At 41.7% G+C, this 18,108-nt stretch overlaps 1 protein-coding gene across 4 annotated transcripts in view; it reads left to right on the top strand.

Moving 5' to 3' along the window:
* The first annotated feature begins 766 nt into the window (after nt 1–766).
* LOC121587497 (semaphorin-6A-like) overlaps nt 767–18,108 on the top strand; it is a 93,103-nt gene continuing 75,761 nt past the window's right edge. For 3 of the 4 annotated variants that reach the window (XM_041904483.1, XM_041904482.1, XM_041904480.1), the window contains exons 1-2: nt 767–1,155; nt 13,724–13,932. The gene's annotated coding sequence lies outside the window, so the exon portion shown is untranslated. The remainder of the gene's footprint in view (nt 1,156–13,723; nt 13,933–18,108) is intronic. The other variant, XM_041904481.1, reaches the window with a different exon arrangement.

Below are 18,108 nucleotides of genomic sequence, written 5' to 3'. Positions count from 1 at the left end.
GAGCCATTATGAATCCTTGGCCTTCTAGGGTGTAAGCACCTTGTAACAGATGGTAAGCCTAATTTCAATGTGCCTTGCCTCCATCTAGAGTATAACATGTTCGTTTTTTGGTGTAGTAGACATAAAAAGAAAAGTAGCTACAACTTCAAAGGGATTTGCTGTTATTCTGATAATTGTATTTATTTATTTTTATTTAACCTTTATTTAACTAGGCAAGTGTATGTGATAAGTCCCCACGAACTGATAGCCTACTATGTGGAACCGACTAAAGGGCGATTATAAACCTTGTGCAGTGCCAGGAGCAGACAGGACCACCGGAGTGGGGTCTCCCATTGAAAAAGACAAGAGAGGCTTTGAACATGGTTGCATTCCGTTTCGCATTGGCCCGGCACAGAACTCTCAAAGCAATGGGGGTACCATGCGTAACTGTGGGCATCATCATTGGCACACCAATATTGTTTCTGACTGTTACCTTGCTAGCCAGGCTAGTGCTTCACGTTTCCATAGCTTATATAAATGTAATACATCGTTTGTTGTTATTTCTCTTAAACGAATAATAGGCTGTACATAATTATTATATTTTGTCATTTAGGCTATAATGATTAGATTTTTGCATTATGTCTATGTCTTTTCATGGAATACCAGTGTAAATCTAAAAATACAGTCGTCATAAGTGGCACCCATGAAACAAAAGATCCTATTCCACCAGCACGCTCCAGTTTGGGGCTTATAGCTCCTCCCTGTGTGTAGCGGGTGACAGCTGGGATCGCTGTGCACTAGTAAGAAGGCTTCATCTCCAAATAGGATGACCAGCAGCTTTTGTTGGGGGACTGAGTTCGGTTGCCACAAATGGTTTGGAACGCTCCATTGTTAGTTCTTGGACGCCAGGTTGGTCCTGCTCAGTTTTCTCAAATGAGTTTTTAAAACCGCTGGGCTTCAAGTGGATTTCCGATGGATATTCCGATTTGAAGAGGTGCGTAGCCTACAAGCGCGGCATGTAACAAAAAAACCCCAAGAGGTTTAGAAAAGTAGCGTTCGCATATTTATTTTTTCTCGAAATGAGCACTGTCTGAACTGCTTTTTGAACATTCGTTTTAATGGATTAAAGGACGACCGATACATTTACCCCAAGGCATATCCATTCATGAGCTGAAGGTATTGTATTTTGATTTTTAACCTTGTATGTGCATAATAGTAGCCTATTTCCGTAGAGCCTATAAACTATAGCGTAATGTTTTCCCAATCACTGTAGGCTACTACGACCAGTGCACAACGCGCGTATAACAAGGTAGTCTACGTCACTTCAGTAACTTTATGAAATATCAGTCTGTTGCAGTTAATAAATTACAATTTATTGGGAAAGTGTAGGATTATCTCGTAAAGATAATAGGTATTTTGGCAATTTAAATATATAATGTTTGTGCGTAAATACGCATTTACACGTAGCCTATTATCCAAGCTGTCTCGGGTCCATTCGATATCATTTGGAGCATGGGTGGAAAGCTTCAGAAATTATAGACTATTATAGACAACTCTCCTACAATTTTCCCCAGGTGCTGAAATCGTTTATAATTTCAACGTCTGTCATTTATGTAGACAAACTCTCCATTGCGTTTAGTGTGCTGTGAACTTAGGCTAGCAGGACTCAACATAATAGGCTACGTAAATAATTTGCGCTCACCTTAGTTGTTGGGCCCTCCATAGCTGCGCAATGAGATACAATTGTCATGTGTGAGAAGACAGACGGGCATTTAAATTGTCAGTGTTGGCTAAACGAATATCACCTGTGTCTTTCCAAGTGGAAAATAATGTATTTTATCGCAGCAGGTTATTTCAATGTATTGGCCTTTATCAGTCTTCAACACATCATACATTATTTATTGATGTGGATTTAAATATACAGTAGCTATTTCATTCATTTATTTTCACTTTTATTTAACCACAGTTGTGCCCAACTGATTTCAGACTGACATCTCTTAACTGATGTAGATGGTTGTAGTTACACCACTTGTCTCTCTGTCTTTCTCTGCCTTTCTGTCTCTCTCGCTCGCTCTCTCTGTCTCTCTCCCTCTCTCATACACACACACAAACACACACACACACACACACACACACACACACACACACACACACACACACACACACACACACACACACACACACACACACACACACACACACACACACACACACACACACACACACACACACACACACACACACACACACACAGATAGAGATGAGGAGCGAAGCATTGTCCACACAAGGTGTGTTTAGTGACTACAGGCTTTAAGGGCCATTTCAGGGATGGTCACTGTTGTAATTCCTCCATTGGGCAAAGAAGGGTTCTGAAATATGTGTTACATGTATGTAATGTATTTCCTTTAGAAATAGATATGGCTGGTGTGAGCCTGTAGTCACTAAACACACCATGTGTGGACAACGCTTCGCTCCTCATCTCTATCTGTGTGTGTGTGTGTGTGTGTGTGTGTGTGTGTGTGTGTGTGTGGCCCCATGCAACACACAGGGCTGCTAACACCTCAGCTTTCTCAGCCAGTTTGAAGATGTCTGGGGTTACTGTATTTGCAATGGGAATCTAGTCAAGGATAAGGGATGTTTCTCAAAATGTAGAAACATCCCATTACCTGTGTGTTTATAACAACAAAATGAGGAAAAGTGCTAAATGGCTGTGAGCAAAATGTATTTATTCACGTCATCTGTTATTGCAACAGTAATATGTGATATTTTGGGGGAATTATTTGTAAGATGGGATGGTCTTGTAAAAACATTGATATGAAAAAGGATAGTCTATAATCCATTATTTCATGAAACCACTGAAAAAATATTTCATGTGTTCCCATTCTCGGCACTACTGCATGGAGAGATGGTGTAACAGTTAAGTTGAGATGAGATACTGTAGAGGATATGTACTATAGGTATCTCTGTGAGATATACACTACAATATTCTTACAGTGGTGGGCAATAGTCCTGGAGCCGTTTTGAAACATCTGCCATGATACATTGTTTACAAGACATACTCTGAAAGCAGATCATACTGCCATTGATGTATGTGTACATGCATGTCTGTCACTGTATGACTGACTACCGTTGGAGAAAGCATTGTTTTTTCTTCAAGCAGACAAGAGGAGAAAACCAAAACACCAGCATGCATTGTGGTGCCTCTATTTGGAGCAATGCTCTGTGGAGCATTTGATCTGCAGCTTCCCAACAATAGCAATGAGGTTGGCATTGTGTGTGACTGATGTGGATTTGTCACACTGGTGTGCTTGTATCCGCTGTGCAGGGGTGTAGGTTGGTATTTACATTTGTCAGTCAAGGATAGATAGACGTGCTTGGTCTTGAATAATTGATCAATGGCGTGCCTATGTGTAATGAATTGTACTCAATTACCCAAAGCGAGGCCTTGTTAGTCATTGTGTTCAAATTCAGTGACAATATTGTAGGTCCAATAGATTTGTGTATTTCTGCATATTTTATGATTGTATGTTTTATTAATGTGCATCCAGTGTATTTTTCTGTAGTTGTAAACAATTAGTGAATGAGAGCATTAAAATCCTCACACTCATCAAAATGTATAAATATATATATCAACATTATTTATGATTAACCCTATATTTATTTGTATTTTTTTATTGCAGTTTTCTTTACGCTTCAATCATTTAAAAGTCAGCTTTCATCGCATTTTAGACGGGCAACCATAGTAGTCCACTGATAGTAGTTTCAATGTGACATGCACCGTCTTTCATTGTAGCAACTTTCACCTTCTTGCCAAATGGAAAATTCATTTTTTTTGTGTGTCTGTGGGGATATTCTCAAAAAACTATATTTCCATGAGCAGCTCTCTGTGTGCCTCCTACTGATAGAAAATGTTAAACACCTTGCATCCTCCATCCACCCCCACAATAGAATGGTGTCATGCTCAGATGAAATACATAGCATGCTGGTGTTCAGAAGCTGCATGACATTTAGATAACTTTTTTCCCACACATTATTCCCCATATTGCAAATATCATGACATTGGCATCATATTTTGTGGTAAAGCTCCACTCAAAGGTGAATAGCAAAACCAATCCCATAATATAAAAAACTTGACGATTGATCTGACAATAATAAATTCAGTGAAATCCAAAGCACTGTTTGTATTTGGTTGTGGGATATGGTTAATTCTGTTCTGTACAACTCATTTCAAGTGTAATAATTTGTTCAATTGTAACCTAGCGTCTGTTTCTCACCTTGCATTAACCCCCCCAGGCTCTCAATGCACTATTTATTTTTATTGAATTAATAAGCCCTGTAAAATTCCCTTCCCTTAGACTCGTTCAATTAACATAATGGAGGTCATTTTTAGTGCCAGAATAGCCAATGGCGTACAGTATGGAGCTGATTTTTGACAGAACCTCTTAAGCCAATGGCTGAATTGGAAGTGTGTTTTGGCATGTTCACTGTTGCTCTTTGGCAAGACTTTGTTTATGGAAATTAACAAAATATAATTGTGATAGGCAATCCTAGGAGGAAAGTTGACGTAGCCGACCTGCCTGTGTATCATAGAAGTTATCAGAGATGATCCACCTCTCTGGGCTATGGAGTTTTATTGTTCGCAAACACAGTATAAACTGGCTGAGATAGACAAGTGTTGATAAGGCACCTAATCTGATGCCAGACAACACATCCTATGGTATGTAAATAGTTACATGTATTTTCCTGAATGTGTACTGTACTTATACAGGTGCGTGACCATGAGTCACAAACGGCACTCGCTGTGAACACTCATTACGAACAACTGTGGCTTCCGGTTGTGTTTAGCTCATTGGGTGCTCATGAGGTATGCATCGATGCTTGCATAGGACTACATGGATGCTCTACAGAGAGTTCTATGACACTGTGTTGAGGGGGTGCTTGTTGCGTGCTTCGCAGGCATCTCCTTCCACCTTCTGTGCCTCGGTGTGTGGCAGTGGATCACGGAGAGGGGCGTGCATCTGTCCCCCTCCACAGGCCCACCGCGATTGGCACTGCATTTCCCATCTATTAATCATTGAGGCTGCTCTCTTATTTGGTTGCCATAGTTTCAGGACCTGAGATGGTATTGGGGTGCCCGGAGAAGGCCAGGAGAGATTGCAGGGCAGCACTCGGATCAGCACTCTCCATGGGTGGGTGCTTGAAGTGGCAAAATGGTTTCCACTTTCATCTCACAGTGGTGCGCTCCCTCTATAGAAGGAGGAAGAAAATGTAAGGAGGCTTTCACAGTAGGGCTCATCCCTGTAATCATGTGTCTTTCACTGAGAGGCTGATGCTACAGTAAGTTTACTGTAAACAATATGGGCCTTATTGTCCTCCTGGGTTTGCAATGGGTGATCTCCGAGATAGAATTGGCTTCCACTATTACACAAGAATATGTTTGGAGAGATTCATTTTGTTCTCTGATTTAAGAAAACAAACCATAGACGTTGAGAGAATGTGTAGACGATTAACTTTGGCCTCACTCTCCGTTGAGAAACACATCAGTGTGTTGAGCATTTGTTTTTCATTCCTCTAAGATGGTCTTTCTTGGCCGTGTTGTACCTCCCAAATGAGTCTGTAATCTCTGTTTACTCTTGTAATGGTTTAATGTGGCCATATTGTTGCTGTGCTTCATCACATTAAACTTTGCCAGTGGGTATTTTCAGGGGAGCTAGTGTGCAAAGCATCTAATCATGGGACTTTATTCTTGGCCTTTCATGTGGGCCACATTAAGAAGAAAGAACCTTGTCATTGTTAGTGCTATTGGGATGTAATCCAAGCCTGGGTGATTTAGACACTGCAATTCCCTCATCTGGGTGACCTTTCTGGAGGGAATCCCACAATGGGTTTACAATGGAGAATTGGCCTGTTTGCTCAACTTACCCATGCAGACGTTTTATGGCTTTGAAGTGATATGATTGTAGACTCAGTGACATCATTTTGTCAGCATTCCCCGGTGCAGGTGACTGGCTTGGGGGCAGGGTTTGTGGACTATTGTTAGTCTGTAATTTATGTGGAGAAATGCACTGTGTAAAGTGATATGTGAGGGATGCTGCTCTGAGGCAAGGTCTATCTCGAAAGCTTTAATCAAAGTACACCCGTGGTTAGTAAGTGTTATTTAATACACCAAATGTCATTTGTAATGCCCCCCCAAGTCATGTAACCTTTCAGACTATGACAGATTATTTGCAATAGTGCTTTATGAAGTACAGTATTTCCACATTCCTCATTTTACCCATATGAAAGCAATCTCACCAATTGACTGCTTTTACATGTTAGTTTATTAAAGATAAATCAAATTGACATAGATTTTTCATTAGCTATAAGTAAAGGATGTTACTACAGACATACAAGAAAGAAGGCTATTTCTTCTCAGTCACAGTTGCTGGCTACAAGTGAAACCCCCGAGAGACTTCTTCCATTTCTGAATCCAATCAGGACAAAAAAAGTGAACAATAATACCTCTGTGTGTACATTTATGACATACCTAATGAAGAAATTGCATCCATGTGGCGTGGTCGTGTGGCTGCTAGGAGACCCACACGACCACAAGGCCCCCAGTGTTTCAGCACTCCTGCCTATCCATTAGCTCGGGTGGACCGGCGGGCTGGGAACACTTATCATCACTCTCACAGAGGCCACAAAATGCCCCCCTCGCTCACATTTCACTCATCCAAGAGAGGAACAGCTAGGTTCCTCAGCCAACCCTCATTAAACGTATGGCAGCGGATGCTGCATTGCTCCATGCATAGTGATGTGTTCATTATCTAAATTCTCATCTTATTAGGCAAGCAGCACAGGGTTAGTGTGTGTAGACGGAGGAATATGCTGTTATTATGAGGCATGTTGTTGTGATTGAGCTCTACATTTTATTGAGAAATGCACAAACAGTATGCACAACTCTAATGACTACTACCATACTTTTACTATGCATTTCAGATGAATGTGAAAGCTCTGGCTACACTAGCCATTTTATGTGTTTAAATGATGTTAGTATGTAGATCAACGTCACTTGTTTACATCCTGCGTACAACCATCAAATTGGCTCTTTATTGATTATGCTGCTAAGACAATTGAACGCTTGCTGATTTAATTGCGTTTGGAGATGCTTGGCCCTGTGCCCAGGTGTAGCAGTCGCTGAGAATATGGTTTGACTTCACAAATGCAGGTTTTCCGTCATGAATCTTGTCCTGGAGGCAGCTCTGCAGAGTGGTCACTAGCTGGCACAGCCACAAAGTCATAAAATCTTATTTTAATCCTAACCTTAACCCTAACTTTAACCACACTGCTAACCCTAATGCCTAACCCTAACTTTAAATTAAGACCTAAAAGCACACTTTTGTTGTCATACATGTTTTACAATATAGCCAATTTTGACATTGCAGTTGGCCTATCTAAGGAGAAATCACTCAGTTCTGCCTCCAGGACAAGACTCATGGCAATAAACATCAGCCTTTTGTCATTTAGCAGATGCTCTTATCCAGAGCGACTTACAGTTAGTGAGTGCATACATTATTTAATTTTTCATACTGGCCCCCCGTGGGAATCGAACCCACAACCCTGGCGTTGCCACCGCCATGCTCTACCAACTAAGCTACATCCCTGCCGGCCATTCTCTCCCCTACCCTGGACGACGCTGGGCCAATTGTGCGCCGCCCCATGGGTCTCCCGGTCGCGGCCGGCTACGACAGAGCCTGGATTCGAACCAGGATCTCTAGTGGCACAGCTAGCACTGCGATGCAGTGCCTTAGACGCAGGAGTTCATAAACAGTCTGAGAATCTTTTAGAGCGTTCTCCCATTTGTTTTCTTCCGCATGCCATTTATATATGAGTTCAAACAGGTTCCTCAACGACTGTCCATTTTAAGTAGCAAGTTAATTATGAAAAATGACCATCAGCAATTCATTGGTCCCCCACTCTTAGGTTTCGGTTGGCTCCCCTGTCAGCCGGTTAGTGCATGTGAGCTAATGCAAGGTAACCAGAGAGGAAGGGAGGAGACAATCTCCAGGCAGCACAGCACAGCTCCTGTTCATCATCTGACCTACATAAGAGAAGGATCCTCTGGTACTGTTGTTTCTGGAACACTATTTCTCTCTACCTGTCTTTGATCTCCACTCCCCTCAGGGTGACGCTGTGTGGATTTATTTCCCTCTGTAGGCCCATTGAGGTGCAGCCTGCCTGCCTGCCTGCATCCATACTGGACCTGTGTCCCAGAGCCAGCTAGCCAGCTAACTAAATTCCCCTGCATGGTGTATGTAGACACTATCTAAAGCAAACACCATTTAATGTGGCCCCGTTAGATAAGATGGGTCATTGCTGTTAAACGGTGTCGCCGTTGTGTAGTCACTCAATTCTCACACTAACAGGTGAATGGCTTAATGTGGCCTTGTGTTATACAGGCTGGCTGCTCCTGACTATGGTTGAGTCATTGGTAAATGAATGGTCAAAGATAATGGATGCTGTTGTTGAATCAGGGTTTCAGATCCAAAATAATGTTTTGTGCAAGAATGACTATTGAAGTAATTAGCCAATGATTGGTGTAAGAGTCACCCCATGTCGTTCCATGAAAGCGGAGATCAATTGAGTTACTGATTTCAACGAATTTTTCTGAAAGTCATATGCGTAACAACTAATATCATCCTAATCTCACCTTTAGAGGTAGCCTACCTCAGGAAAATCAGGACTCATGTTAGTGCCAACTACAGTATCTCTTAGGTATGGTTGTGATTGTTCCAGAGTAACAGACAACCAGATTAATTACCTAAGGACCTCATATTTCTCAGCTCCACCATGAGTATAATAAGGCGTGATTTTTCTATCCAAGTGCTCATTGCTTTCCCCTAAGGCAATGTTGACAGTTATTACTGCATCACAGTAATTTCCATGGCTATAATGCTGGACTAATTGCTAGAGTAAATAGTACAGCCGCATCACTCTAAGATATTTCCTGAATGGAAGTGTGAACGCAGCGTGGCTCTATTCATTCCCCACTTGTACAATTCCCCACACAGTTTTAGTTCCTAATTCTTCATGCCACCATATTGAAATTGAAGAGAGGTTGTGGTTGGAGGAATATTGATTTTGGCCAATAGAATATTAGCAGAATCTTTGGTGCTTTTAGTAATGATTATTTATTCACTTGGACGCATTGTATTACATCTCGGAGGTTATTGAGCGGACACAGAGATAATAATCAATGAAAGCATTAATATTCCTGTTTTGTCCTGTACTCTCAAACAACTGCCTCATCGCTCCCCCAGAGCCAAAAGCTTTGACTAAGAACTCATGTTGTTCAAATGGGCCAGAGTGTTTTGTCAGCGTCATGTGGGTTGGTCATAAGAATGGCCTTGCCCTAGTTGCCAATAAGATTGAAATCAGCCCAAGAGGAGGTCATTATTCAGAAGGCATGAGTAGAGAAAAAAAGGCCTAACATAGAATTAATAAGGCAGAGTTACATTTTACTTGATAACAATCGCAAACTACCGGGGAATAGATATACTGTACCTGTATTTCGTATTGGGTTACATGGATATAGAACTCAATCCTCAGTCTTTAGAGTTGGGCTCTGACATTTGACTTGATGCCAGAGAATGCCAGTGATAACATAAGCCTTTTATGGCATTGTGACGGTTGAAACTGAAGATGACAAACCTAGTTATAAAACAGTTGTTGTTGCTGTTTTGCTTAAGTGCCCTTTGGGTGGGGTATGGCATGGGCTGGGTATGTGAGTCACTCTGGTATCTAATGGGCAGGGCATGGGGTATAAAGTGTTTGCTGGACATGTACTGTGGGTCAGATATCCTAGTGGTCAGATGAGTGGCTGATCCTGTGGAAGACAGAGCGATTAGGTTTCCTTCGTGTTGTTGGGGTCAGATGTCTGCTAGAACTCCTCAAACGGTGCCATGTTTGACTATCACATGTGATATATGAAATGGTGTATCCTACATGTGATACGATGAACATGTTTTCTGTCAATGGGACTACAACTGATTGAAGTTCTCCATTTCAGATTATATTTCCACCCACCCCATAGGCGAGGATGTAAGCTAGAAGTTGATCATAATAACCTATTCACCAAACTTCCGCCCAAAAACAGATAAAATGAATAGATAAGACAAATAGGCCAATGTTATGTATAGGGCCAACAACATGATATTTCCCGTGTTCAGTTTCAGTGGATATGGATGCTGTTGGGTGTGGTGGATTATTGTGTCAGAGGACTGATATGATAGAGAATCAGAACAAGGTGGTGGTATTGCATTCACCTTTACATTCTCAAGTGAGGATAAGTAATAGCATTGTTATGTAAAGAGATCTCCATGATTTTGCCTGGCCTCTCAGTGCACAGTATGGTAGGTAGTTAATTGTGTGTGTGTGTGTGTGTCTGTGTGCCCCCTGTGAAGTAACTGTGCTTGCATCCTGCTCATATAGCGGCGGGGCACACAAGCGCTCATTGTACACTTCAAATAACAGTGCTTGAGTGCAGACAGTTTTGGCCCAGTGGAGATCTGTCAAGGTTGTACATTATTCCACAGTTTTCATATGGTAATCATTTCTGAACTTCAGTTGTTCTAATGAAAGTAGTCATTAATTGTATATATGCTCCTTGATGGAATGTGACAGCCTGTACTGTTTAGGTGGGATAATTGGCTCTCCGTAGAGATTGAAGGGTAGAAAGGTGAAAGGAAGAGGAGTCTTCCTTATAACACAGCCAACACGCTTCACTGGCATTTCTAGTTAATATAAAACCCATTGTTTTATTGGTAAACACAGAACAAGAGATGGATGCACTGAACTTCCCTCATTTAATGAGGACATTGTCAAGAATTATCATCATTATAAATTACATTTCTGTTGATTTCCTATTTACTGTATACAGTAGCCATTACAATGACGGGGGGGGTTGTTGCCAGTTACAAATGTTTGTCTGTGTCCTTCATCCAGTGAGACATCAGCTGTTTATGTGAGATTTTCTAATCATTGTTATTAATTCATATTTTCCTGAAACCGAGAACACTGAGTGACCCCAGTAGGTTTTGTTTATAACACCGAGTGGATGTGGTTGTTGTGGTTGTATGTCTATGCCAGATTAAAGCTATCTTGGCTGCAGAGTCTAAGTAAAAGGCGAGGTGCAAGGCCACAGGAAGGCTGGCAGTCCTCCTCCTTCCATATGTCTCAACCCGGAGGTGGCCTGTAATCAAAGATGGCGACCAGCGAGACCTTCCCTGACCTTGCTGAATAGAAAGGTTTTCTATTATTTGGGTTAGTGGCACCCAATCTCTGTAGCAATTTTAAAGTGATGCTCTGGAACTTTTGTTTAATTTCAGCCAGTAGTTTTGAAAGTGGTGCTCACGAGCCAAAATGGGTCCCTGTTTTTTGTGTACTACGTCATTCAATTGTGAACTACGTCATCCATTTGGTATGATATGTTACGTCCTGCAAATGTTTTTTTTTGCAATTCGTTTGATATGTTACGAATTCCAATTCGTACAATATGTTACAAATTTGTTGTGCTTAAGATCTCGGACTGCATTTTTAAGGGGAACATTGAGTCATTGATCTATAGCAGCCAGCTCTGACTGTGGGGACCCACAAAGTGGTGGTTTCACCTTCATATTACAAGTCAATATGAAAGTACATCATGGGCAAAACTTTTAAATTACACCCTTAACCAGGGGTGAAAGTAGATTTAATTTCTTACCAATATGGGACACCCAAGTTCGCGCACACATTTGTTTTTATACTACAAAACGTACAGGGTAGCCTACTCTGCTGACACTGACAAACAGATCAATAAAAACGATGTTGTCTGAACCATATAATTGGTCTACGAAAAGGGGAGACACAAATAAAATATGACGTCCATCTAACCTGGAGGAGGAAAATATTATCCAAAAACAAACAAAAGTGGCACTGATCCAATGACAAAGACAGTGCACTCTGTAGCGGGTGATTTGGACGGAGTCAGGTGCAGCAACGCGTAAAACAACTACAGTGCGACTTAACGGCGCACTGGGGAAAACAAAACACACAGGTGAATATCCCGGCGATAAAGTAAATAATGCTCCACCGAGCTATCGACACCTCCACATGGACGCAATCACACACAAAGACATGGGGGGCAAAAGGAATACTTATACAGGGAATGATGAGGGGATATGAACCAGGTGTGTGTAAAAAAACAAGACAAAACAAATTGAATAATGAGATGAGGAGCAGCAGTGGTTAGAAGGCCGGTGACAACGAATGCCGAAGCCTGCCCGAACAAGGAGAGGAGGCAGCTTCGGAGGAAGTCGTGACACACTCATCGGGGATATGGCCAATGTTCTCCACTGGTGCCAATAAGATAGGCTACTGTTCGCTCAATTAAGTTACACATTTGAAAAACTAAAACACAGATTGGAGTCTTTTCATTGTCATCTATTTAGAGCAATAGCCATTTGCTTTCCAAACTGTTTTTCCGCAATTGTATTTTTTAAAATTGGGATATGCCTGGCTGGGTCTCTCTGCTTTTCACTGACAGTCGCACCTCAACAATCATCTATTTGGTATTTGCAGCACGCTGCCCAAATTGCGGGCCCTTCCGACAGTAGACTATGCGATTTTAAAACAATCTACAGCTATTTTTTTTAAAGAAGCTAATGGTCCTCTGTGGCCAAATCATTCTTTCTGGTGTAGTAGCCTATTTTGAATGATTTTATTTCTGTATAGACAGGAGTAAGCTAATTAGGCTATATAATTTTGGCAATTTAATTCAAATTACTTTAGGGAAAGCTTCCCCTAGCCTTATGGACACACCCCCTATGCCTTTTAATGTGGCATAAACACAATCACTCATGATGTTTTCATCCAATTGTCAAACAATCACTTAACAAAGGCGTTCCTGAAGGCTACCCGCGCACATTCGTCCACTCACAAAATCATTTCAGCATCTAAACCCCAACAGTGCACTGTGCACCTGCAATTTGATGAAAGGAAAGAGACATCTGTTACAAAACACCTACGTGTATTGTAATGACATTATGTGATTGGCTTACACTTGTAGCCTGAGTCGATGCATCCACTGTTTTCCACGCACGCTTTGGTCGCGCTCATCTCCGCCTTGACAAAATGTAAGTGTTCTCCTCAAACCACAATGCAATTTGGAGCGTATACCACCCGGTTTCCAGTCAATTCGCACATTTTTCATGCGACTGACATACAGTAATGTTAAATAATGGTGTAATAGCCAATAGTTGTTTGGGCATGTTGTATTAATTGTGATAGGCTCACGTTTTACAGGCGTACCCCCACTATTTATTTTGCCGGGACGCTGTACCGGACCGTACCACCTTACTTTCATCCCTGCCCTTAACTTCACATAGCCTTGTCAACTTTTTTACTCAAGAACTCTCTGACCTCCACATGAGAAGATCATGTTGAAATTTCGGCACTCTGCATAACTGCTCTGGCTTATATTGTTGCAAAATTCAGGTCGGTATTTCTCTGCCATGTTGCCTAAAAGAAGGATAAAATGCACACTGACTGAGCAATGGTGCATTAAATAGCCTGCCTGAGCACGGTTGATTATGAATAAAAAAAACATATGTGCGTCACTCACCGTGAAGAAAATTGTTTTTCACCAAGTGTTTTTGCTTCTCTGAGATTTAAAAGGCAGAGGAGAATGTTTTTGAATATTACTTTTGCCGATGTTTATTTTCCTCAGAGTGGTGCAGACAGGCCTGGAGTGTGGCATAGTTTGGGATGATGTTACAGGCGTGAGTTAGTACCAGCGACAGTTCCACAGTGGGAAGCCAGCTCTGATGAGGAGACCTCATGTCCAGATTTGGCCTACATTCCAGACACTCCAGTCTAAGCCAGTGGTCAGTCTGAATTCTGTGGCCTGAGGTGAAAGAACCGGGGGAAGGAATCGAGGTAAGTCCTGGGGTCAGTTTGTATGTGGCTGTGAGTGTCTGTGCATATGCCTGTGTAGAAGTAATTTATCCAAGATAGATTAACCAAAAAATGAAAGGAGAAGCCTGTGGTGCTGTCGATATTGCTGTAGTGGATATCCATGTATATTGAGACAATTATCTGGAGTATGATGGAGAGCAGACTGATTATAAGCTGCTCATGAGGCAATTTTGCATGTTGTAGTAGGACTGTTTGGAAAATCTACAGAGACAAATGAGGTTGCTGCATTGTAATTAAAGGATGTCTAAAATGTACAATACCATTAGGATGGATGTGGCACTACAGCAAATATGGCTTTAGCTTGAATAGTAATGACTACTAAGACATTGTCTTTCTCTGAAAAGGTTTGAAGTCAAATGGCCATAAAAGCTGTTGATGAAAGAGCCCCTGTGAGTAGCATATACATTGACTCACTCAACACATTAGATTATATGGCTTGTCCATCTTGTCCATCTGCAGGTTACACCACCAACGCACTGCTTTGTTTATTTAGATAATGGATGTTAAGGCACTGTTGTTGTTAGTGTCACTTGGTGATTGATGGGAAAATCCACCTCAACTGACCTGGAAAGCCCGCATGCACTGCTGTTTACCTTGTGAGACATACCGAGACAAACAAGGTACTGCATTTCATAACAAAGTGTAACTGTGGTATCCAGACGTACAGAATACTGATTTCGTAAACTAGAAGCCTTATACTGCACTGTTGACAGTTAAGGCTTCATAGGCATGACTGAGGTTATATGCATGGACTGTTTGGAGGTCCCTCTATTCATTGGCCATGTCCCCCCATGGGGGTCGGCTAATTGGTCATCCCGGCTAGCCCCTTTTTGTTCGGGGCTCTCACAAAGGCGTCGGGCCCCGTCACATGGTGGAGGTAGTTAGAGAAGGGACACATGGGGGAAGAGGGAAGCAGGTTTCCCATACAAAGCTGTGCTGGGAAGAGCCGAGCCGAAGGGGGTCTCGCCGGTTTGGGGGAACAGATCCTGCCAGTTGTTGGCCTCCACAAGTTAGCCTTGACCCACATAGCCACCCATGTGTGAGCCGTTTCTTTACAGAGCTCCTCTCACTTGAAACATTGAAATATGGGTGTTCCTGAATCTCCCTGCTTGTTTTCTCCACTGGGACCGAGAGGAGGCCCCATGTGAGCTGACATTGTTCCCCCCGACCCAAGGACAATAAACCAGTTGGCTCCGCCAAGCGGAAGAGTGCTTCACTCTGGGAGAGAGTATTGATTATTCTATACGCTGAATGTCTTCAGCTGCGCTAGGATACAGGGAGAGGCCGTTATTGCTCCTGAATCATGGAATCATAGACGTTAGTGGGTCTTTAACATACTCCATGTTGATTACGCTGGGAGAAGAATGGCATGTTTTTTGAGGATAATGTGTTCTCAGTAATTAGCAACTGGCCTCTAAAATCACATTCAGAGACATTGCACTGGCTGGGTAAGTGCTGCAAAGCTATCAGATCCAAGAAGGGAAACGTTGAATGAGAAAATGGCACATTTCTCTACTGCTGATTTTATGGCCTCTTGGGATTTTTCATTCATTTAAGAGTCAGTGCTTTTTTTGTGTGAAGAAGCCGATGACCTAATCTTGATACTTTATCTTAAAGGCATAAAGACTATGAATCAGTGAATTGAAAGCAATGAGTAGGTTATGGATCATTTATAATTTACCCCTTTCCATTTGGCCATGATTAGTGTTCCATCCGTACGGTCTGAGAACATATAATTTGTGAACAACTGAAGTAAGTCAAGTGATTGTGATGATAACCTAGGCAACATATACCCCCTCACCCGTTTTACCACCACCAAACCAACACACACACACACACACACACACACGCACACACACACACAGAGGGTTGGGTAGGTTACTTTCTAAATGTAATACGTTACAGTTACTAGTTATCTTTTTGGATTACCCAAACTCAGTAACGTAATCTGATTACGTTCATTTACTTTTAGATTACTTTCCCCTTAAAATGCATCAGAAGAAGACAAAAATGTATATTACCAATTGAACGACATCTATTGCAGGATAAATCAATGTTAGAGTTTACATAGCTGGCCATAAATGGATGTTGTATTTTACTTTATGGGTTATGTAGGATTCTTCTGACCCATTGCTCTCTACTTCAATACAGATAATAATAATATTATGCTATATCTTTACATTAAACAGCATTCACACCATTGGAAGACATACAGTGGTTTGCGAAAGTATTCACCCCCCTTGTGATTTTTCCTATTTTGTTGCCTTACAACCTGGAATTAAAATTGATTTTTTTTTTTTTTTGGGGGGTTATCATTTGATTTACACAACATGCCTACCACTTTGAGGATGCAAAATATTTTTTTGTGTGAAACAAACAAGAAATAAGACAAAAAAACTGAAAACTTGAGCGTGCATAACTATTCACCCCCCCCCCCCAAAGTCAATACTTTGTAGAGCCATCTTTTGCAGCAATTACAGCTGCAAGTCTCATGGGGTATGTCTCTATAAGCTTGGCACATCTAGCCACTGGAATTTTTGCCCATTCTTCAAGGCAAAACTGCACCAGCTCCTTCAAGTTGGATGGGCTCCGCTGGTGTACAGCAATCTTTAAGTCATACCACAGATTCTCAACTGGATTGAGGTCTGGGCTTTGACTAGGCCATTCCAAGACATTTAAATGTTTCCCCTTAAACCACTCGAGTGTTGCTTTAGCAGTATGCTTAGGGTCATTTTCCTGCTGGAAGGTGAACCTCCATCCCAGTCTCAAATCTCTGGAAGACTGAAACAGGTTTCCCTCAAGAATTTCCCTGTATTTAGCGCCATCCATCATTCCTTCAATTCTGACCAGTTTCCCAGTCCCTGCCATTGAAAAACATCCCCACAGCATGATGCTGCCACCACCATGCTTCACTGTGGGGATGGTGTTCACAGGGTGATGAGAGGTGTTGGGTTTGCGCCAGACATAGCGTTTTCCTTGATGGCCAAAAAGCTCAATTTTAGTCTCATCTGACCAGAGTACCTTCTTCCATATGTTTGGGGAGTCTCCAACATGCCTTTTGGCGAACACCAAACGTGTTTGCTTATTTTTTTCTTAAAGAAATAGCTTTTTTCTGGACACTCTTCCGTAAAGCTCTGCTCTGTGGAGTGTATGGCTTAAAGTGGTCCTATGGACAGATACTCCAATCTCCGCTGTGGAGCTTTGCAGCTCCTTCAGCGTTGTCTTTGGTCTCTTTGATGCCTCTCTGATTAATGCCCTCCTTGCCTGGTCCGTGAGTTTTGGTGGGCGGCCCTCTCTTGGCAGGTTTGTTGTGGTGCCATATTCTTTCCATTTTTTAATAATGGATTTAATGGTGCTCCGTGGAATGTTCAAAGTTTCAGATATTTTTTTTATAACCCAACCCTGATCTGTACTTCTCCACAACTTTGTCCCTGACCTGTTTAGAGAGCTCCTTGGCCTTCATGGTGCCGCTTGCTTGGTGGTGCCCCTTGCTTAGTGGTGTTGCAGACTCTGGGGCCTTTCAGAACAGGTGTATATATACTGAGATCATGTTACAGATCATGTGACACTTAGATTGCATACATGTGGACTTTATTTAACTAATTATGTGACTTCTGAAGGTAATTGGTTGCACCAGATCTTATTTAGGGGCTTCAAAGTAAAGGGGGTAAATACATATCCACGCACCACTTTTCCGTTATTAATTTTTTAGAATTTGTTGAAATAAGTTATTTTTTTCATTTCACTTCACCAATTTGGACTATTTTGTGTATGTCCATTACATTAAATCCAAATAAAAATACATTTAAATTACAGGTTGTAATGCAACAAAATAGGAAAAACGCGAAGGGGGATGAATACTTCTGCAAGGCACTGTACTGTCATTCACTCAGATGAAAGGAGGATACAATTCCAATCCAGATTTGGTTCAAATGTTTATGTTCAATATCATGGTGTAAGGTCTGTGATAGAAGACAATATAAATGCATTTATAATGCATTACACACAGGAGGCTCATAGAAATTGTTACCCAAACCTTTATTTTCTAAACTGTAAAGAAAACCCTTCTAAACTCCCTATTGAGGGGACACATTCCTTACGTCCTGCTACACTCTACCACACTACACAGGAACTCCC

Source organism: Coregonus clupeaformis, chromosome 18 (assembly GCF_020615455.1).
Source record: "Coregonus clupeaformis isolate EN_2021a chromosome 18, ASM2061545v1, whole genome shotgun sequence".
NCBI classification, from domain to species: Eukaryota; Metazoa; Chordata; class Actinopteri; order Salmoniformes; family Salmonidae; genus Coregonus; species Coregonus clupeaformis.
The sequence above is the reverse complement of the archived record's forward strand: the minus strand, read 5'-3'. Positions and strand labels throughout refer to the sequence as shown.